Genomic DNA, 23,481 nt, shown 5'->3' with positions numbered 1-23,481 from the left:
TGCAAAAACAAAATTACTTTCAGCATTAGTTCTCTGCAGTAATAAAATTGCTTTCAGGGTTAGTTCTCTGCAATAACAAAATTACTTTCAGGGTTGTGTTCTCACAGGATTAGGCTGTTGAACTCACTTAGAAGTATTGCCTTTCATTCATCAGATTATAGGGACAACTCTGAATGATGTTCAAATGCCAAATGAGACCTCAAAATAAAAACAGCCCATCTGAAAACCAAAGTAACTAATGACCCACCAGATACCTGCATGAATGTTGTGTGAAGTTAAAATAGAATGCAATAGTGTTGGGCTGTATGAGCCACACAGCACTAATGTCAGTATGATTGCTGTGTGGGTGAAATTAATGCTTATGGATTTATAGACTTCTATTGCAGCTGTTTTGGAAAATTACCATTTGTTTGTGGAACTTGATTAACGTTAAGGGGTATGATTTTTTTAAATTTCCACTTCAAAGAACAAATTTGGATTTTATCCAGGGAAAGCTAGCAGTAAATCTGCTACTATGGTCCAGAGGAAAATCTTAGCTTACTTTTTTTCAGTGAAATAAATGATTAATTTTAATGGATTATGGATTTCAAATTTCCATTATTTTCTTGAGTTCATTGTGGTCATTCTCACAGAGAGTACTGAGGAATTTAAATTTTATTCTGCAGTTAATCTCAGTAGATCAGATCTTTCATTGAGAAACTAAGTTGGTAAGAATACATGTATGCAGTTATGCCAGAATTTAATAAAATAGAAAAAAAATGACAGCATGAGATAAGGTGAGTTGCTGAAAAGGAATCCTGTCGTGTAAAAGCTTATCATTGTTTAGATGTAATTCATTGATATATTTGAATAAGAACACTGTTTCTTTATGTAATGCACTTTAACCATTTGACAGCTACATGTTGGTCTCTATAAAAATGCCGAACTAATTAAAGTTTAATTGAAGGTTAAATGTAAGGGATCAGGATCAGAATCTGATTTATTATCATAGTTTTTATTACCATGATATGAAATTTGTTTTGCAGCAGCGGTACATTACCAAGGCAGAAATTACTTTGAGTTACAAAATAAGTAAGTAGTGGAGAAAAGAAAACAATGGATAGTGTTCATGGGTTCAAGAAGTGTTCAGAAATCTGATGACAGAGGAAAAAGCTGTTCCTGAATCGGTGAGTGTGGGCCTTCAGGCCCCTGTAGCTCATTCCCAATGGTAGTCATAAACAGTGGGCATGTCTCAAGATGCATGCCGACTTCTTGAGGCACCACCTCTTGTAGAGATCCTTGATGGTTGGGAGGATTGTGACTATGATGGAATTGGCTAAGTTTACAATCCTCTGCATCCTTTTTCAATCCTGTGCATTGGAACGTCCTTACCAGGTTGCAATGCAACCAGCCAGAATGCTCTCCACCATAAATCCATAGAAATTTGCTGGAGTCTTTGGTGACATACCAAATCTCCTCAAACTCCAAATGAAATAGAGTCACTGGCATGCATTATTCATGATTGCATCAATGTGATAGGCCTCTGAGGTGTTAATGGCCAGGAACTTAAAGCTGCCCACCCTTTTGGTGTGTGTTCTCCTGACTTCCCCTTCCTGAAGTCCACAATCAATTCCTTAGTGTTGATGACACTGAGTACGAAGTTGGTATTGCAACACAACTCAACCAGCCAATCTACCTCATTCCTGTACAGTTCCTCTTGCAATCTGAGATTTTACCAACTACGGTGGTATCATCTGCAAACTTATAACTGGCATATGAGCTGTGCTTAATCATGAATATAAGGAGTGCAGAGCAATTGGGTAAGTATGCACTCTTGAGGTGTTTCTGTAAGACAAGAGTAGATGTTATCACTGACCTGTACTGACTGTGGTCTCTCAATGAGACAGTAAAAAAAAAGTCCAGTTGCAGAGGGAGGTATAGAAGCTTGGTGATCAATACTGAAGGAACGATGGTAGGGAATGCTGAGCTGTAATCGGTAAACAGCAGCCTGATATATGTTTCTCTGTTGTCTGGGTGCACCAAAGCAGATGGAGAGCTAGTGAGGTAATGTTTGCCGTGGACGTGTTGTGGCAGTCCTCGAATTATATCAGGCTCAGGTCCTTGCTCAGACAATACTTAATATAAGCCATAACTAAACTCTCAAAGCACTTTGTTACAGTAGATCTGAATGCTCGCAGTCTATAGATGTTGAGGCCATTCACCCTGCTCACTTTGGGCACCTCTATGATTTCTGCCCTTTAGAAGGATTTTAATATCCAGCCATATACACCATCAGGGCTTGACACCTTGCAAAGGTTTACCCTCTTGGAGGATGTTCTGGCATCACCCTCCAAGTCAAAGGTTATAGGGTGGGTAAAATAAAAATCTTTGAGCCTTGCAAGATAGGCTTCTTGTGAGAACCATTCCTCAAAAGCCACAGCTCTGTAATTCTCTTCGTGATTCGTTTGACCACTGTAATAACTGTGATTTAGAATTGTGGAAGTCTTGGAGAATGAGGAAACTTTCATTCTCAATGCACTTACCCAATAGCAGAGAAAAAAATCCCTACTTTTCAGAGGAAGCATATATTTATTTTAAGCATCATTGGTGAGAAAGACCAGTAAAGTTCAGGGAAGCAAGGAAATAACAATGTTCTACTCAGTTTATTGCTCTGTGTTAGTCTGCCCTTTCAATTAAAGTGAACATCATTCAATGAAATTTTAGCTTGAGGGTAATTAGTTCAGAGAATATGTTGATTCATACTTCACCTCTACTTCTTTTGGGAAGTGAACCATGGCCCCGTCCTACTGGCCTGTAGAGAAATCCAGTCCTCTCACAGTACCTTCTGTTCCATGACACTCTCCCACTATAACTATGTGCATATGTTTAGAAGGAAAACTAAATTTCCTTGCCAAAAAGAATAATAACGAAGCAGACTTCAAGACCAATACATGAGCGCTTCTGCTGTAAAACCATCTTGTCAATGCCACAAATAAAATGGCTTTTGTTAAACTAAAAGAAATGTGAGCTTAGTATTCACTTGTAATTTGAATACCTTGAAGAGTGCTGTAATGAGAATTGGCAAAAAGGACTAACAAAAATTAATCAGGATTTTTTTCAGTTACAACTGTTGCTTGCTTTTTGCTAGACTTTGGGTTTCCTCCTTTGGACCCACGGAGTAAAATTTTCGACAGAGATGAAGTTGAATTTCATTGTTTTCTGTCTTTAGTGCTGTAGTAAAGCCAAAATAACCAAAATTATCTTAATGGATTGTTATAATGAAAGCATACAAACCTTATCGATATATACTGAATGAAAGAGAAGCAATGGAAACTGGCATTGGTGCTGCAGCATCAATGACGGGTCAGCAAGAATTTAAGTGGCATTGGCATCTCAAAAGAGAAAAAAGTGAGATTCAACTTGATTATGCCAATGCCATTTTAAAGCACAGCTTTAAAACAACAAAAAAATCCACTAGTAGCTTCTTCAACCCCTGAGCCTGGGCAAACAAATGTTGTAAAATTCAAAGTAGGTATGCAGTATAATCCCTACACCACCACGCCTAAAATAGTTTGGTGTGAAAAATAGTTCAAGCTATGAAAGATGAACTGAAAACAAGGATACCAACTAAAACTGAAACAAGAATTGTTGTTTTGTTATTTCATTAGTGTATTACATATATCTGATAGTAGGATGGGCAATCTATTTGTTGATGAGCAGATGTACCAGGATGAATTTGGATTTGGTGAAGCCACAGCTCAGTAAAATTTATACTGCAGACCAGTGAAGCAAAAGGAAGAACACGATGTCTGACCTTGTGAATGCCATTTCAAAACTATTGAGTATCTGCCACGATGACATTTTACCAAAACCAATATTGTGAAGGAAGATATACCTGGAAATGATATGCTACCATCTACTGGTGATGTTCCAGTGCAAACATAGAAATGTCATTGCAGTGACTGAGTAACTCAAGAGATAGTTCGAATTTTTTAATAGGGGCATAGTAACTTTAGACTTTGGTTATTAATATATGGATTTTTTTGTGTTTTCAAGCTAAAGGGAAAAGATGTAATAACTAAAGCAAATTTTGGAAATCATGCAAGAACCTTGGTTTATTAGCAATGTCCTCCAGCATATAAGTGTTATAAATTAAAAAGGCATCTTATAGAAAGCTGCATTTGCCACACTATTGAATGGCGAATGCCAGTTTTACTCAATATCTGAGCACATTGAGCTGCACTATACTGTTAGAGACCAGGTGGTATCTAATGCTGATTCTACTCTCTCGTACAGGTACCTGAGAGTCAGAACAAGTAGACAATGCTCACATCAGAGATGTTAAGTGCACCCCATGATTCACATTTGTACAGAGTGGTTCCCTAACCACATGAACTGATGCTTATATATACAGAAGGTAGTCATTCACTCCAGTAGAACAGACTAGTCGGGGAAGGCCAAGTCATATTGTCCTTTCCTACATGGCCCAAAAGAGGGAAGTACTTAAGTTTTAACTGCATGTACTGTGTCACATATACAGTAATGTAATATATACAAACACTAGGAAAGCAGATTGTGTTCCATGAAGTACATACTGTCTGATGGTGGGGGGGGGGGGGGTTGGGGGATTACAAGAATATGTAATGATTTTCATGGTTGTCATCACTGATGGCAGATTTTTAATTCCAAGTTTACTTAAACTTAGATTTTAACTGCCCAACAGTTCATAGCAGGATTTGAATATATGCATCTGAATCAATACTATGTGTTTGACTCTGGATCAATGTTCTTAAGATTAATCCATTAGCTTAACCATTGTTACCACACCCTGGTGTGTTTATGTTGCTGTCTTCTCTGCAGCATATGACAACATTTGTGGCAACTCTGACAGGCTCCTCAGGAAGATGTCATGACTTCTGACAGAGATGCAATTGCAGATATCATCCTCATGGTGTATTCTTGCTCATTATTGACAGGGATTTGGAGACTTTAAAACTATATAGATTCTGTTCTCACACAATCCCATATGCAGTTGACTTCAAGACAATTACACATCTTTATCCAAGGATCAATAAATGTGCCAGAAGGTTAACAGGACAACTCATGACAGCAGCAGATGTGACCAGTTCAGCTGAAATGGCCAAGATCAAGAGAATCCCTGTAACCAATCACCATCACTTTTCTTCAAATACACAATGGGCTCTGAATTTAATCCAGTAATGTACTGTATCTTTTTATATGCACCATGGAATTGAATTTTGAGTAAAATAAGAAGTTAATTTTAAATGTTGATCATAGCTAGTTGGATCAGAGCTAGTTTTGGGTTGTCATGCAACAGTAACAGGGACATTGAGGAGCAGATGGGGAGACAGATTCTGGAAAGGAGTAATAATAGCATGGTTGTCGTGGTGGGAGATTTTAATTTCCCAAATATTGATCCGCATCTCCCTAGAGTGAGGAGTTTAGGTGGGTGGAGTTTGTTAGATGTGTTCAAGAAGGTTTCTTGACACAATATGTAGATAAGCCTACAAGAGAAGAGGCTGTTCTGGTATTGGGAAATTAACCTGGTCTGTCAGGTCTCTCAGTGGGAGAGCATTTTGGAGATAGTGATCAAAATTCTATCTCCTTTACCATAGCATTGGAGAGGGGTAGGAACAGACAAGTTAGGGAAATGTTTATTTGGAGTAAGGGGAAATATGAGGCTATCAGGCAGGAAGTTGGAAGCATAAATTGCAAGCAGATGTTCTCAGGGAAACATACGAAAGAAATGTGGCAAATGTTCAGGGGATATTTGCGTTGGATTCTGCATAGGTATGTTCCAATGAGATAGGGAAAGGATGGTAGGGTACAGAAATTGTGGTGTACAAAGGCTATTGTAAATCTAGTGAAGAAGGAAAGAAGAACTTACGAAATGTTCAAAAAACTAGGTAATGACAGAGATCTAGAAGATTATAAAGCTAGCAGGAAGGAGAAGAATGAAATTAGGAGACCCAGAAGGGGCCATGAGAAGGCCTTGGCAGACAGGATTAAGGAAAACCGCTAGGCATTCTACAAGTATGTGAAAAACAAGAGGATAAGACGTAAGAGAATAGGACAATTCTGTATTCACTACAGAAAAGGATCTTGCTGATCGTAGGGATGACTTGCAGTGTACTGAAAAACTTAGGCATGTAGATATTAAGGAAGAGGATGTGCAAGCGCTTTTGGAAAGCATCAAGTTGGATAAGTCACCAGGACTGAACAGGATGTACCCAAAGCTACTGTGGGAAGCGAGGGAGGAGATTGCTGAACCTCTGGTGATGATCTTTGCATCATCAATGAGGACAGGAGAGGTTCTGGAGGATTGGAGGGTTGTGGATGTTGTTCCCTTATTCAAGAAAGGGAGTAGGGATAGCCCAGGAAATTATAAACCAGTGAGTCTTACTTCAGTGGTTGGTAAGTTGATGAAGAAGTTCCTGAGAGGTGGGATTTATGAACATTTGGAGAGGCATAATATGATTAGGAATAGTCAGCAGGGCTTTGTCAAAGGCAAGTTATGCCTTATGAGCCTGACTGAATTCTTTGAAAATGTGACTAAACACATTGATGAAGGTAGAGCTGTTGACGTAGCATAAATAAATTTCAGAAAGGCATTTGATAGGGTTCCCCATGCAAGGCTTATTGAGAAAGTAAGGAGGCATGCGATTCAAGGGGAAATTGCTTTGTAGATCCAGAACTGGCTTGCCCACAGAAGTCAAAGAGTGGTTGGAGACGGGTTATATTCTGCATGGAGGTTGGTGACCACTGGTGTGCCTCTGGGATCTGTTCTGGGACCTCTACTCTTTGTGATTTTTTATAAAAGACCTGGAGGAGGAAGTGGAGGGATGGGTTAGTAAGTTTGCTGATGACACAAAGGTTAGGGGTGTTGTGGATAGTCTGGAGGGTTGTCAGAGGTTACAGCAGGACATTGATAGGGTACAAAACTGGGCTGAGAAGTGGCAGATGGATTTCAACCCAGTTAAGTATGAGGTGGTTCATTTTGGTAGGTCAAATATGATGGCAGAATATAGCATTAATGGTAAGACTCTTGGCAGTGTGGAGAATCAGAAGGATCTTGGGGTCCAAGTCCATAGGACATTCAAAGCTGCTGCACAGGTTGACTTTGTGGTTAAGAAGGCATATAGTGTATTAGCCTTCATCAATCGTGGAATTAAATTTAAGAGCCAAGAGATAATGTTGCAGTTGTATTGACCCCACTTGGAGTACTGTACTCAATTCTGGTCACCTCACTACAGGAATGACGTAGAAACCATACAAAGGGTGCAGAGGAGATTTACAAGGATGTTTCCTGGATTGGGGAGCATACCTTACGGGAATAGGTTAAGTGAACTCGAGATTTTCTCCTTGGAGCGACGGAGGATGAGAGGTGACCTGATAGAGGTGTAGAAGATAATGAGAGTCATTGATTGTGTGGATAACCAGAGGCTTTTTCCCAGGACTAAAATGGCTATCACAAGAGGGTATAGTTTTAAGGTGCTCAGAAGTAGGTACAGAGGAGATGTCAGGGGTAAGTTTTTTATGCAGAGAGCGGTGTGTGCGTGGAATGGGCTGCCAGCGGTGGTGGTGGAGGTGGAAACAATAGGGTCTTTTATAGACTCCTGGATGGGTACATGGAGCTTAGAAAAATAGAGGTCTATGGGAAAGACTAGGCAGTTCTAAGGTAGGGACATACTCGGCACAGCTTTGTGGGCCAAAGGGCCTGTATTGTGCTGTACGTTTTTTATGTTTCTATGATAAAAAAGCCATGTTGAATCCTTAATATGAATATTTGCTTCTGCATCTTTCCCTGTACATGAAAATATTTGCCAATCATTGTTCAACTGCTTTTCTTGCTATTTCTGTTAGAAGGGAGCATGGACTTACTCCAAATAAAAGTGTTGTGTGCAATGGGCAGGAAATTTAAAGTAAAAAGAATTACCTTCTCTTTTTGTTTGGGAGTGTTTTAAAGAAATGTCAGTCAATTCAGAGACATCAATGCACAAGGTTTCTGATCACTATTATGTTTTGGGTTTTATGCAATTTCTTGGCAGGTTGGAGGGCAAGCATTCTAATTTTATTCCTGGGTACCTTTCTCTGTCACCTGCCACATCAATGGAGAGGTGGAGTACCCATTCCTCTCTCCACATCAGCACTTCTCACAACCATTGATCCTAGCCGTTTCCACAGCGATAACAATTTGGGACTGCTACATTGCATATGACCTGCAGTTAAAGTGTAAAACCGAGCAAGTTGCATCAACATGCAAAAATTAATCCACACCAGCGTCAGTACAAACCAACAAAGGTGAGGACATGTTCTTAACTGATCTGAGTTTCTAAGCATATCTCTTAAAGGTGTTAGATTAATATTGAGATCTAAAATGTCAGGGGCAATGGACGTTTTCGATGTTTAGAAGCACAAATCTCTGCTGGACTATCACTTGGCACAAAATGCTTGTAGCTAGAGAAATTGCTGTGCAAAATAAGCTGACAGTATTCAGAAAGAACACAACTTCTGAATATCTCTCCCACACATCATTATTCTGCTCATTTTTAAAACATGAACTTGTGTAAAACCATCCAGGCCACCACACTTTTTCCAGAACGTGTGCCAAGGCCTGAGACAAGGAGGTCCTGATTAATATAATGACAGGATCTCTAGAGCTAGTTGTAGCTCTGTCTCCTGGCAGCTGGCTGAGTGATCTGCCTGGCTAGTGAATGCAAGAGCACTGCAGCAGGAGGTTACAGACATATTCTGTTTCACTGCCTATTTTGTGAAGCCTGTTTCACTGAGAAACACACAGGCATCAACTTTCAGTAAGATCTCAATTGTACTTCAAGAACCCAATTTAAATACATTAACAAATCTCTTACTGCTGAGTAAAAATGTCTGCATGTTTGGTGCTTGTTTTGGAGCCATAGATTAAAATGGCTTTCTGAACATTCTACTTTTCACCCTCCCCTTTGATTCTTTATCATTTGCCATGGTAAGTGAGAAAGTAAATTAATACTGAAGTCATTTACATTTCCTTTCAGATGAATTACTTTCATTTTGTATATCTGTTTGGAGAATTATACCTCACATCTGAATGCTGCTTGGAAATCTATATACAAGAGTCCTAAATTATTGATAACATCCTCCAATGATCAGTCAAATGATCAGTATAACTCCATGAACTTATATATTCGATCTTTATTAAGCACTTTTTTATCTTGTTAAATTATGAAAAAAGGAAAATCAAGTAGGTTATATTTGAACTGAATGGATTTAATCTAAAATGGATAGAAAATTAGGTTTGGTTCTTCTCTACCCACATTAGTCAAGCAACATTTGGATGCAACAGTGGGAAAATCTGAGCCATTATGTTCTCCCTCCGCTGCCTCACACCTGCACACCATGCATTATTTCAATGAGTTGTAGACCTTTGTATACCAGCTAATCAATAATTCTGCACTGAAAGTTTGGCTCATTTCTTGGTTGTAAATAGTTTTTGGAGTAGCTCATGAGTAAGGTTTCAAATTGCTGCCAAAATGATTAAAATTTTAGTTTAATTTAAGGCACTTTCAGTGCACTAAGAGGGCTAATTCTGGCATGTGTAGAGCTTATATGATTAATAGTCATATAAGTCATCTGATCCCTTGGATTGTATTGCAGCCCTGTATTCTCAAGCATCTACGGTTTTATGAACACTGTAAATTACAGTCTTCTGAGAGTATTAAAAGTCAGGAATTTAGGTGTAGCCTTGTGATCACCATGTAATAATTGCATTTTACAGAAAATGAGGCAAATATGCAATATTTCATAAACTTAAATAGTTCTTTTACTTTCAAAGAGCTCAAACATTGTGTAAGTCCTTCAGCATGTTTGGCATCATTATGTAGGCTTTAAATGGCAATATTTCATTTTCATGGTATGACTCGGGTAATGAAGTAGAAATCCTCAATATTCGATGGTGCCAATCTTCAGCTAGGATGAGTCAGAATTACATAATGTACACTCCTTAAAAAGCTATATTTTTAGAGTTGGGTGCTTGGATTTCATTGCACTGTGTGGTACATGTGTTAATAGTACTCTTAAGCGTTGGGATTTACTTCACTATGGAACATAGATGCCCTATTTTCACTTATTAATAAAAGGTTTGCAAAATTAAACAGATAGTAGACTTGGAAGGTAAACAAGCAGATTAAATGGGATGGTCATCTGACTGGATATTTGAAGAAATCTAAAAAGTAAAGCAGAAGCAGGTAACTCTTCAACCAATGGAAGGAAAACAATTGGCACAACATGAGAAGAAAGAGGCAACTGATAAAAGAAGTAATTGTTTCATAGCAGTAATATAAAATAAAGCATTCTTTATTTAAAGGTTTCTTTCATAGAACTACACCAGTGATTGGTTAAACATTCATTAAATCAGGTAAATGTGATGGTATAGGAAAATTTGCTTGTTAATTTCTGATTAAAATAATAAAATAATAAGTTAAACAAATTACAGATAGAGCAGTCAAAGAAACTGATGATTGTGGACTACGGTATGTGAGTTTTCTGTCTTTTGGAATGATAAGTAAAAGTTTCAGTAACTACTGTTCTGCGATAGGTTCCTTAGTCAATATTAAGTTATAAACACATCAGTGAAGGGATCTGATTTAATTAAAGTAACAAGTTAATGCAAATGTACTAATAACTGTCAAATTTTTGGGAAAGTGTTGATTAAAAGTTGATCTTTAATTTCTTTATGGAGGAATATTTGCTGAGATATGTTTTGAGTCAGTGAGTGACAGGGCTAATATTCATCAGCAGTAGTTTTCATAATAGAGATAGAAAACCCAAGGGTCAAGGCAGTTTAACTGGTTTTACATTTGTTTTTTTATAGGCTGAACTTAAACAAATCCTGGGCAATCAAACTAAATCTCACTGAAGAAGTATTTCAAGTAAGTCAAGTCAAGTCAAATCACTTTTATTGTCATTTTGACCATAACTGCTGGTACAGTGCATAGTAAAAATGAGACGTTTTTCAGGACCATGGTTTACATGACACAGTACAAAAAACTAGACTGAACTATGTAATAAAAAAAACACAGAGAAAGCTACACTAGACTACAGACCTACACTGGACTGCATAAAGTGCACAAAACAGTGTAGGCATTACAATAAATAATAAACAGGACAGTAGGGCATGGTGTCAGTCCAGGCTTCAGGTATTGAGGAGTCTGATAGCCTGGGGGAAGAAACTGTTACATAGTCTGGTCGTGAGAGCCTTTTCCCAGATGGCAGGAGGGAGAAGAGATTGTATGAGGGGTGCATGGGGTCCTTCATAATGGTGTTTACTTTGCGGATGCAGCATGTAGTGTAAATGTCCGTGATGGCAGGAAGAGAGACCCGGATGATCTTCTCAGCTGACCTCACTATCTGCTGCAGGGTCTTGCGATCCTAGATGGTGCAATTTCTGAACCAGGCAGTGACGCAGTTGCTCAGGATGCTCTCAATACAACCCCTGCAGAATGTGATGAGGATGGGGGGGTGGGAGATGGACTTCACTCAGCCTTCGCAAAAAGTAGAGATGCTGCTGGGCTTTCTTTGCTATGGAGTTGATGTTGAGGGACCAGGTGAGATTCTCCATTGGGTGAACACGAAGAAATTTGGTGCTCCTTACGATCTCTACCAAGGAGCTGTCAATGTTCAGTGGGGAGTGGTCACTCTATGCCTCCTGAAGTCAACAACCATCTCTTTTGTTTTGTTCACATTAAGAGACAGGTTGTTGGCTCTGCAACAGTCCCTTAGCCGCTGCACCTCCTCTCTGTAAGCTGACTCATCATTCTTGTTGATGAGACCCACCACAGTCGTGTCTTGGCGAACTTGATGATATGGTTCGAGCTGTGTGTTGCAGCACAGTCGTGGGTCAGCAGAGTGAACAGCAGTGGACTGAGCACACACCCCATGCTCAGTGTGATGGTGTTGGAGATGCTGCTCCCGATCCGGACTGACTGAGGTCTCCCAGTCAGGAAGTCTAGGATCCAGTTGCAGAGGGAGGTGTGCAGGCCCAGTAGGCTCAGCTTTCCAATCAGTTTCTGAGGGATGATTGTGTTGAATGCTGAACTGAAGTCTATGAACAGCATCCGAACGTATGTGTCTTTTTTGTCCAGTTTGGTAAGGGCTAGGTGGAGGGTGGTGGCAATGGCGTCATCTGTTGAGCAGTTGGGAGGGTACACAAACTGCAGGGGGTCCAGTGAGGGGGCAGCAGGGTCTTGATATGCCTCATGACGAGCCTCTTGAAACACTTCATGATGATGGATGTAAGTATAACAGGATGGTAGTCATTTAGGCAGGACACTGAAGACTTCTTCGGCACAGGGATGATGGTGGTGGCCTTGAAGCACGTTGGAACGGTGGCGCTGCTCAGGGAGATGTTGAAGATGTCAATGAGAACATCTGTTAGCTGGTCTGCACATCCTCTGAGCACTCTACCAGGGATGTTGTCTGGTCCAGCAGCCTTCCATGGGTTGACTCTGAACAGGGTTCTTCTCACGTCAGCCACAGAGAGACACAGCGCCTGGTCATTTGTAGAAGGGGTGGACTTCCTTGCCACCTCACCGCCTCGCTGTCATTTTCTGCCTCAAACCAGACGTAGAAGTGATTCAGCGCATTTGGAGGGAGGCATCACCTGCACAGTCATATGAACGTTTCATTCATATCTTGAGAAAATGCACAGACTTCAACAACAGATAGAACATATTGATAATTAATATTGATTCCAATTATACATTGTACAATAAAAAAGATGGCCACCATTAGTTGTGAAGAAGAAGAGAGGTGGGATAAAAGACACTGGATGAATCAAAGCCCTTTGTCCCTAGACTCCCAAGCAAAGATTCCATCCTAATCTTTTCACCCTAAAGAAAGCTTCTGCTACTTATTTTTGCCTTCTTCAAAGATCAGACAAAGTATTAAAAACCCCACAAATAGATTTCAGGCATGTTGTCTACCTTGGAGGATGTCCATGATCCCAATGATTCTTTAATTGTAACACTTCATTAAACAGATAATGTTCTTTCTACTTATTTCCTTAAGATTAAGCTCCATTTCTAATCAATCCTTCATAATGCTTTTAATAAATTACATTGCACACATCTGCAACTTCTAAGGGAAGGGCTTCTTGTTGAATGTACATCTTACTTCAGAATAATTAATATTGTATTACTCTTATGAAGAGAGAAGCAAATAGCTTGAAAACATGAGGAAACTCAAAACACAAATGTATATGGAATGAATTGTGCTTTATCTGTGTTACACGTCAAAATAAACATATTTTACCTCTTCTTTGGCAAGTAACTTTCCAGTTTTCATAGCACAGGCAATCATGTGATTTCTGCACCCTCATCTATTAAAGCTTATGGCATCCACCTTAACATTGACCTCAGCATCATTTAAGACTATTTTATTTCCTATTCAATTATATTTTCTTCAGTGTAAATGAGTTGAGCATTCCTATAAAGCTTATTTTAAATGCTAAGTGTTTGGAAACTCTTTCGATCCATAGCACAGTACAATACAGAATGGGCCTTATGCCAACTACATCCATGCTAAACTTGTGCTAGTCTATACTAATCTATTTGCCTATATTAGGACCATATTCCAACATGCTTTACCTATTTAAATGTCTCAACAAAATTCAAAGAGGACCAAACAAATGAATAACTGTCCAATATAGTACAGTTGCTTAAATTCAATAAACATTCTTAAAGTTCTCATTTCTTTCTTCTGATATGAAAACTACAACTGCAAATGCTCAAAATCTGCTGGATGTACTCAGAAGGTCGGGCAATATCAGTAAAAGTGAAACAGATTAATAATATAGGTAGATGATTCTTCATCAGAACTGGAATGAGAGGAAAAGACAGTTATTAATTTGCAGAGAAGGAGGAGCAAAATTAATGGGAGTTTCTGTGTAAAGTTGAAACCAGTATTTCTGTGAGAATGTCAGTATCTTGATGGGGATGTTTATAGAGTGAAAATACGAACAAAGTAGTGTAATAATTTGCAAAAATGCTTGGCTCTTTTTTATGCCCAGCAGGTAACTTGAGGTATAGGAGAGTGAAAAATCATAGACAATTACAGAAATAGACTCACAGATGGGGTGATTAGTTATAGAATCATAGAGTCATACAAGAGGGAAACAGAGCATTCAGGCCATTGTGCTGAACAATGGACAGCCATCTGCATAAATCCTATCCTCCAGCACTTAGGCAGTAGTTTTTTTTATATCCAAGCAAATTAAGTGCTCATCTAGACACCTCAGTGACTTTGACATCTCCACTAATACCAGCACTGTATTCTCACCACTCTCTGGGTGAAGGGGACCCCCTCTTGGTTTAAGATCCAAGATCTTAAATGATCTTATTGTGTTGCGGTAGTGGTACAAAGCAATACATAAATTACAATAAGAAATCTATATTTTAAAATTAAATTAAATAATTAGTGCACAAAAAGAGTAAAAAAATAGTGAGTTTGTGTACATGTGTTGATTGTCCATTCAGAAATCTGATGACAGACAGAAGAAGCTGTTCCTAAAACAATGAGTGTACACCTTTAGACCCCCTGCTCTACTCACTTAATGCTTATGACTGTGAGACTAAGTACAGTTTCAATGCCATATTTCCATTTGCCGACAACAACACTGTCACTGGCTGAATCAAAGGTGATGACAAATCTCCCATAGGAAGAAGATTGAAAACCTGGCTGAGCGGTGCCACAGCATCAATGTCAGCAAGAACAAGGAGGTGATTATTGATTTCAGGAGAGGGAAATCAGAGGTTCATAAGGGGCACAGAGCTGGAGAGGGTCAGTAACTTTAAATTCCTGAGTGTTATTGTTTCAGAAGGTCTGTCCTGGCTTCTGCATGTAACTGCCATTACAAAGGAAGCACAACAGCGCCTCTACTTTCTTAAAAGTTGTGAAGACTCGATATGTCATCTAAAACTTTGACAAACTTCTATAGATGTGTGGTACAGAGTATTACATCATAGCTTGGTATGGAAACACCAATGCCCTTGACTGGAAGTGCCTACAAAAAGTAGTGGATTCAGCCCAGTTCATGACGGGTAAAGTTCCCCACCATTGAGCACATCTACATGGAGTGTTAGCACAGGGAAGCATCATCCGTCATCGAGGACTCCTACCATCTAGGTCAGCTCTCTTCTTGCTGTTGCCATTAAGAAGAAGGTTCAGGAACTTCAGGATGCACACTGCCAGGTTCAGGAACAGTTATTACCCTTCAACCAATAGGCACTGAACTAGTGTGGATAGCTTCACTCAATTTCACTTTCCTCATCACTGAACTGTTCCCACGACTTATGGACTCACTTTCAAGGACCACTCATCTCATCTTCTCATTATTTATTATTATTATTATTATTAATTTTACCTTTTCTCAGCTTAAGCTGGTAAAGCCTGAGGAAAGGCACAGCCAAGCACACTCATTTCTCAATTGCTAGGAACTTTTGATTATTCTAGTGGTGTTTAGTATTGTGGCAAATATTGTTGTTTTGGTCCAATTGTATAATACTATTCTGTAGTGACTTTGAGAACATACTAGTTGCTGATATTACTATTGGGACAATGCACACCTTGTTTATGTTTCATAGACTTTCAATTTCCTCTTTTAATTCAGCATATTTCTAATGTTTTCACTTACTGATTTCTGGATTTTATTTATGTTTGGAATGGTTATATCTATTAAGAAAGTTGTTCTTGGTTGCTTATCCTGTAATATTCTATCTGAACAGTTATTATGGATTGTCCTACAGGAATAATGGATCAGTCATAATATAATTTGTAGGACTCTGACTCTAAATCTGGATCAGTATTATAGGAAGGCATGGCATCTTCCATGAAGTTGTAACTTACAGCAAGATTTTTGTAGATAATGTTTGCCGCCTGATTGTGCCTGTGTAAGTAATCAGATTGAGTTAAACTGCTGCAGGATCCTGTAATATGTTGGATTGTTTCTGGTTTCTCTTGCATTTTCTGCATTTATTGTCTTGAATTAGTTGGTCTTTTATTATGTATCTTTGCTAAGCTTTTGTGTGCACCACCTGGAACCCCTCTGTTTCTGGGAAGAGATCTCCAACTCTGATCCAGGCATATGATATTTCCTTATCAACATCTAGTCTGCTCATATTGTGGGGTTGTCTTCCATAGAGTGTCATGCCCTTTCATTGGTTAACACTTTCTTCTATAGTGATAATTGCTTCACTTTGCTGTTATGCCTTAATTTAAGTTTAGTGGTGTGTACCTCTTATCAGAATTGTATATGCTTGCGAGGAGTGCCCAACCCTGTCTTCATGGATGAAAGTATATCCTTAGAAGTTTTATGTCTAAATTTTTATGTCTGTTATTTGTCTCCTCCTTTTGTCCTAAGTAGTGTTAATCTAAATACACTAGAGTATACACAGTGTTTTCTAAAATTTGTAATTTGAGTTATTTATCTTTATAAATTTTCCAGATCTGTTTTGGACCAACATATTACACAAAAAGAATATGTTAATATTTGTGTAGTGAAAGTATTTATTGCCTTTGTTGCATTTTTACTATTGAGCTCTCTTTGGCAGATTTTCTTAAGCTTTAAAGTAAATTGTGTTTGATAAAGTTTTCTCTTAATCATACTACGATCTATTTCCTTTGCTTGTTGATTTCCCAGATACATATATATTACACATTCATCCATTGGTTGTATTGTATCCTGCTGCTTTGTTTTTCACTATACTAGCTCTATTGCTCCTTTTTATGTTTAATATTCTGCATTTATCTAGTCTGAAATTCATGTTTATATCTTTAGAAAGTTGTTACGGTATTTGAAATAATTGTTTCAGGATTGCTGATGAAGGAGCGTACAATTTCAAAGTGTACATGGTGTTGCTGTGTGTTGTTATTATTTTTTTCCTCTTTCATTTGTATTTGCACATTATTTCTATTTTGCACATTGATTTTTGTCTACCCTGTTGGGTATGGTCTTTCATTGATTCTATTGTTTCTTGTATTTAACCAAATTGGCTGTTAGGTTTGTATATGGTGACATATATATGACAAATTTATTTGAAGTCTGGACTTTAAACTATAATGCCTCCTTCACGGTAGCAATGAGAAGAAGGCACGTCTCAGAGAATGGGGTCCTTAATGATGGCTGCTGCCTTTTTGAGGCATTGCCTTTTGAAAATGTCCTCAATGCAGTGGAGGCTAGTTTCCATGATGGAACTGGCTGAATTATCTGTATTAATGATCTGGATGATAATGTGGTAAACTGATCAGCAAATTTGTGAATGACACCATGATTGGGGTGGGGGGGGTATAGTGGATAGCAAGGAAGACACTGCAGTTGGATCTAGACTAGCAAGTAAAATGGAATGAAAAGTCACTGATGGAATTTAATGCAGACAAGTATGAGGTCTTAAACTTTGAGAGAGCAATCTAGGGTAGGACTTACACGATGAACAGTAGGGCACTGAGGGGTGCAGTAGAACAGAGGGATCTGGGAATACAGATCCATAATTCCTTGAAAGTGGTGCCACAGGTAGATAAGATTGTAAAGAGCTTTTGGTACATTGGCTTTCATAAATCGAAGTATTAGGTACATAAGTTGGGGTATTATGTTAAAGTTATATATAACACATTGGCAAGGGCTAATTTGGAGTGTTGTGTACAGTTCTGGTCACCTATCTGTAGGAAAGATCAGTAAGATTGACAAAGTGCAGAAAATATTTACAAGGTTGGTGCCGGGACTTGAGGACCTGACTGAAAGGGAAAGGTTGAATAGGTTAGGGCTTTACTCATTGTAGACTGGGAGATGAGAGAGATTTGATAAAGGTATACAAAATTATGAGGGGTATAGAAAAGGTATATGCAAACAGGTGTTTCCACTGAGGTTGGATGAGACTAAAGCTAGAGGTCATGGGTTAAGGGTGAAGGAAGGAATAGTTAAGGGCAACATGAGGTGGTGAGAGTGTGGAACAAGCTGCCTTTGGACATTGTGGATGTGGGTTCAATTTCAACATTTAAGAGAAATTTGGTTATGTCACGCAGGTGAGAAACTGCTAGAAAATTCAGCAGTCTAATGAACAAGGAGGCAATTAAAAGAGAGAGAGGACTCTGACTTGGCTTTGATAACACTTTTAATTGTGACCTTGAGAGAGAGAGAGAGAGAGAGAGAGAGAGAGAGAGTACGGTGCCAGCTGAGACACGAGCTGGGAAGTCGCCATGGTAACAGCTCAGAGCGGTTGAGCTAACGGACGGGTGGAATTCTGGATGGAATATAAAAAGTTGAGGCTGTTGGTCTGATAACGGCAGAGGAGAAATGATGCGGGAGAAGTGCAGAAGCTACCCGAGAAACCACTAGTGGAGTTTAAGACCACCACGAGGGTGGAGGCCACGGACCGATTAATTTCGACCCGTGATTACCAGTGCGGGTAAGAGCTTGCCTGTGGGGGTCTGCTGGTGGTGAATCCGTGCCGTGGGTTAGTAGACCGTTCCCTAGAAGGGACTCTGCCCATCTGTGTCTGTGTGGGGTTCACAGGAAGTGACTCTAAAGACTTCGGAAGCAAGAATAACTAAAGCTGCCAATGTAAACATCAACTCAATTAACTCTGTCTCTCTCTCTCTCTCTCCATCCATCAATTCAACTCGATGCAACAGAAAGTGAACTGAACTGCTTAAACTTACTTGACACTGTAAGACTGATATCTACCTCTGGGACTATTAACTTTGTATCCACATGCATATTTAAGGAGATATACGTATAATAGTTTATAACCTGTATCGTATTATCTGGTGTTAATGATATTAATTCGTAGTAGTAATATATATAGTCTTAATTTATAGTAAACCAGATCTCCAGGTGTGTTCCATTGCTGCTGCTCCTTTTCAACTTGTCATGGGATATGTGACAGTTAAGTACAGGGATGGGAGCAATAGGAGGGCCCTGGTCCACGTACAATTGATGGAACTAGGCAGAATAATAGTTCAGTATGAACTAGAGGGGCTGAAGGTGTGTTTCTCTGCTGTAGCATTCTGTGGTTCCATGTCTCTATAATACTTTGGTCGTGGCTATAATTAACTCCTGCTTGAACAAAGATCTGGAACCCCTATAACTTGCCAGCTGCCATAGTGGGTCTACAGTGGATGTAATAACATTGGCTCTCTTCTTGGCTTTGGAGCACCTGGACGACTGTAATACATATATATTTATGGATTATACTTTGCAGTTTAACACCATCATTACCTAAGTACTAATCAGCAAGCTTCATATCCTGGATCTGTGTACCTTCTTCTGCAACTGGATCCTTAGGTTCCTTATAAGGAGACCACAGTCAGTGCGGATTTAGTAATAGCATTTTCTTTCATTGCCAATTAGCACAGATGTACTAGACACTAGACAACTATAGTACAGTACAGGCCCTTCTGCCCTTGATGTTGTGCCAACCCATATCTTCCTAAAAAAAAGAGTACTAAACCCACACTAAATCGTAACCATCTATTTTTCTTTCATCCATGTACCTGTCCAAGAGGCTCTTAAATACCCCTAATGTTTTAGCTTCCACCACTATCCCTGGTAAGTCATTCCTGGCACCCACAAACCTCTGTGTAAAAAACTTACCCCTGATGTCTCCCCTAAACTTCCCTCCTTTAACCATGTACATATGTCCTCTGGTGTTTGCTATTGGTGCCCTGGGAAACAGGTACTGACTATCCACCCTATCTATGCCTCTCATAATCTTGTAGACCTCTATCAAGTCCCTTCTCATCCTTCTACACTCCAAAGAGAAAAGTCCCAGCTCTGCTAACCTTGCCTCATAAAACTTGTTTTCCAATCCAGGCAACATCCTGGTAAATCTCCTCTGCACCCTCTCCATAGCTTCCACATCCTTCTTATAATGAGGTGACCAGAAATGAACGCAATACTCTATGTGTGGTCTCACCAGAGATTTATAGAGTTGCAACATGACCTCTCTACTCTTGAACTCAATCCCCCTATTAATGAAGCCTAGCATCTCATAGGCCTTCTTAACTGTCCTAACAACCTGTGCAGCAACCTTGAGGGATGTATGGATTTGAACCCCAAGGTCCCTGTGTTCATCCACACTCTTAGGTAACTGACCATTATCCTATACTCAACCTTCTGGTTTGTCCTTACAAAATGCATCACCTCACACTTATCCGGATTGAATTCCATCTGCCACTTTTCTGCCCAACCCTGCATCCTATCTATATTCTCTTGTAACCTTCGACAACCTACAGCTCCATCCACAACTCCTCCAATTTTTGTGTCATCCGCAAACTTATTCACCCATCCTCCTGCCTCTTCATCCAGGTCATTTATAAAAATCACAAAGAGCAGGGGTCCCAGGACAGATCCTTGCGGCACTCCACTAGTCACCGACCTCCAGGCAGAATACTTGTACCTCAAGGATGTATGCTTAGCCCTTTGTTCTACTCTTTCAACACTTACAACAGTGTGATAAGCATAACTAAAAGGTTATTTGTAAGTTTGCTGATGACATGACTGTTAGCAGAACCTTAGCTGCAAAGAAGATGTGTACAGGAGTGAGATAGATTGGCTACTTGAGTGGTGTCACAACAACGTTTTACTCAGTATCAGCAAGATCAAGGAATTAATTGGAGACTTCAAGTAAGGTTGACACACCAGTACTCATTGAGGAATCACTGGCGGAAAGGGTGAACAGCTTCAAGTTCCTGGGCATCAATATTTCAGAGGAACTACCTTAGCCCCAAATCAGTGATGCAACCATAAAGAAGTCACACCATTGGAAGTTTGAGGAGAATTGGTTTGTCACTAAAGATTCTTGCAATTTTCCACATCATTATCATTAAAAACCATCATTATGTGGGACATATTACTGCTATTAGGAACAGGAGCTTGAAGAACCATATTCAATGTTTTAAGAGCACCTTCTTTCTCTCTGCCATCAGATTTCTGAACAGTCCATGAACCTTCAGAAATAGAATTTCTGAACACTGCCTCATTATTTGTCTTTTACACTGTTTATTTATTTATTTTATGATTTATAGTAATTTTTATGTCTTACTCTGTACTGCTGCCGGAAAGCAACATATTTCATGACATAGGTCAATGACAATGAATGTGATTATGATTCGAAATGATACAGGATTCAATCAACTTTGCAAACTTGTGTTCAGTAAGTTTGCTTCAATGTAGTTGTTTCATGCACTTATCTTCAAGGTATTCATGATAAGTTGTTACTTTTATGGATAAATGTCCACATATACAGCCTTTGGTAGCTATCCTATGACTTGAACTGTTGTCTTTTGGAGTGATTCCAAGTGAAACATTTAGTTCAAGTCTTTGGCTCTTTCAGAATGACTTGATGGCTACCATCCAAATCCCATCAAACAAGCTGATTACAAATTCATATAACTGTGTAAAGTGTATAAAAGGTCATAAATAATGAAAACAGCATGTCTAATTTCTTGTTTTTCAATGACATTGCCTTGGTCTGACCACCGGATTTTTTACAAGGTTCTAGCAGATTAGTAAGCAGAGCGTGGAACCCCAGTTCTAACATTTCAACTTGTAGGAACTGTGGCCGATACTAGAGACTGTTCATGATACCAATAAGCTCAAAGAGTATATGCGTGGACTAGAACGTGGTACCCTCCCTGTACACTCTTGCTTCTGTAAATTAAAGTGTAGAATGAACAAATTTATTTTTATATGGTATTCAAATCATCCTAAAATGTAGCCTCCCAGTATAAACAAAGCTAGTTGCATTTGTTTTTCCTCCCTCTGGATTTAACATGAACTAATGGTATGTCCATTCTTTCCCAAGTTCAAATAAACACAAAATCTATACCGCTAGTCGTCAAGGGTTGTGGAAAGAAAGAAATTTATTAAAAATTTGTAATTATGCAATGTCAAAGGTGAAAACCAAAAAGCTTAAGATTGTAGGAAAATTGGAAGAATGAAATACATGTGGAGTCTATAGGAGGTAAAAAATGCTATTGACATGTGCAAATGCCTCTTCATATTCAAAATTAAATCTAAAATGTACAGTGATCCTTCAAGTGATCATTGCTTATAGCCAATATAAAAATTATACACAATCCCCAAAGAGTAAAATACTACTTAGAGAGAGCTGCCATTTGGTTGCTACACTTGCGTGTCCCATTTCTTCAACTCTGCTACCTTGTGCGTCCTTCTATCCTTTTGCTGGTCACAGAAGCTTGGATGGACTCCACAAAGGGAATGAGGTCCATGGTACACCAGATGCATCTTACCTCAGGAACACGAGGCCTGCAAAGACTGCAAGCATGTGATCACTCACTACGTTTTACCTGATTACTTTCCTTTGGAAATCCAATGAGAATATTCACCTTGGTTTTCTTATGTAACTCTAGCTAGAACAAATGCACAATACCATTACTTCTCCCACTTCTTGAATCCATTTGATTCCTTGAGCCATCAAAGATTTTGCCATTTATGCATTTCTGCAATTCAATTGAATTTCCACTATCTTTCATTATTAACAAGCCACTGAAGAATATCTGTTAAAAATAATCATTATACAATGCAATGTATTGAGATATTTTTGTTCTGAAGTTCCATAAATAAAATCCACAAAAAAGCATGGAAAGGAAGTAGAACTTGTAAACTCAATTCATGTTAATAGAAAAACGGCCTTCAGAAAATTAAATAAATAATGTGTCTTTGAATTTATGATGGTTAAGTGTATAAATTATTATCTAAAAGACAATAAAACAGAAATCACTCAATAAAAATGAAATATATGCCACCTTCACCTAATTCCTTCAGAGAGTAATACATTGTTTCAGTATCATATTTGTACATTGAACTTCTGAATAAGAAGGCTATGATATTAAATTCTGGTTCACTACTTAGTCGCATCGTCTAGGCTATTCTTCACCATTATGAGAAAGTGATGCCATCGATGGATGTTCCAATCCTGAAGTAAAACAATAAGCTGGGTTCCCACTTAGATGGATGTGAGTATGTGGCACCATTTGAAGGAGATAAAGACCTGGCTAAGACTCAGAATTCAATGGAATGCTCCTCATGTTAATCTTTTTACTCCCAGAAACATTCTCCTGAAACCCCTCTGGAAACACTCTAATCCAGCTATTTTCTTAGATAAAGAGCTCCAAACATCTCAGAGTACTTCAAGAGGGGCCTGACCAATACCTCATAAAGGCTCAGCATTACATTCTTGTTTTTATACTCTCGTACTCTCAAAATAAGTGCTAACATTCCATTTGCCATCCATACCACTGACTCAGTCTACAAGTTAACCTTAAGGCAACCCTGCATAAGGTCTACCAAGTTTCTTTGCACCTCTGATTTCTGAATTTTCTCCCCATTTAGGATATAACCTATGCTTTTATTCTTCCTAATATGTTCCATCTGCCACATTGCCATCCTCCCATTTGATCTAAGCTTTTCTA

General features: G+C 38.9%; 1 long non-coding RNA gene across 1 annotated transcript in view; it reads left to right on the top strand.

Annotated features, from left to right (window-relative positions):
* The first annotated feature begins 678 nt into the window (after window positions 1–678).
* Window positions 679–23,481, top strand: part of LOC132395022 (uncharacterized) — an 86,293-nt gene continuing 63,490 nt past the window's right edge. Inside the window, exons 1-2 of the long non-coding RNA XR_009512490.1 lie at window positions 679–776; window positions 10,868–10,925. This is a non-coding gene — a long non-coding RNA (uncharacterized LOC132395022). The remainder of the gene's footprint in view (window positions 777–10,867; window positions 10,926–23,481) is intronic.

This window comes from Hypanus sabinus, chromosome 6 (assembly GCF_030144855.1).
Source record: "Hypanus sabinus isolate sHypSab1 chromosome 6, sHypSab1.hap1, whole genome shotgun sequence".
Taxonomy (NCBI): domain Eukaryota; kingdom Metazoa; phylum Chordata; class Chondrichthyes; order Myliobatiformes; family Dasyatidae; genus Hypanus; species Hypanus sabinus.
The sequence above is the reverse complement of the archived record's forward strand: the minus strand, read 5'-3'. Positions and strand labels throughout refer to the sequence as shown.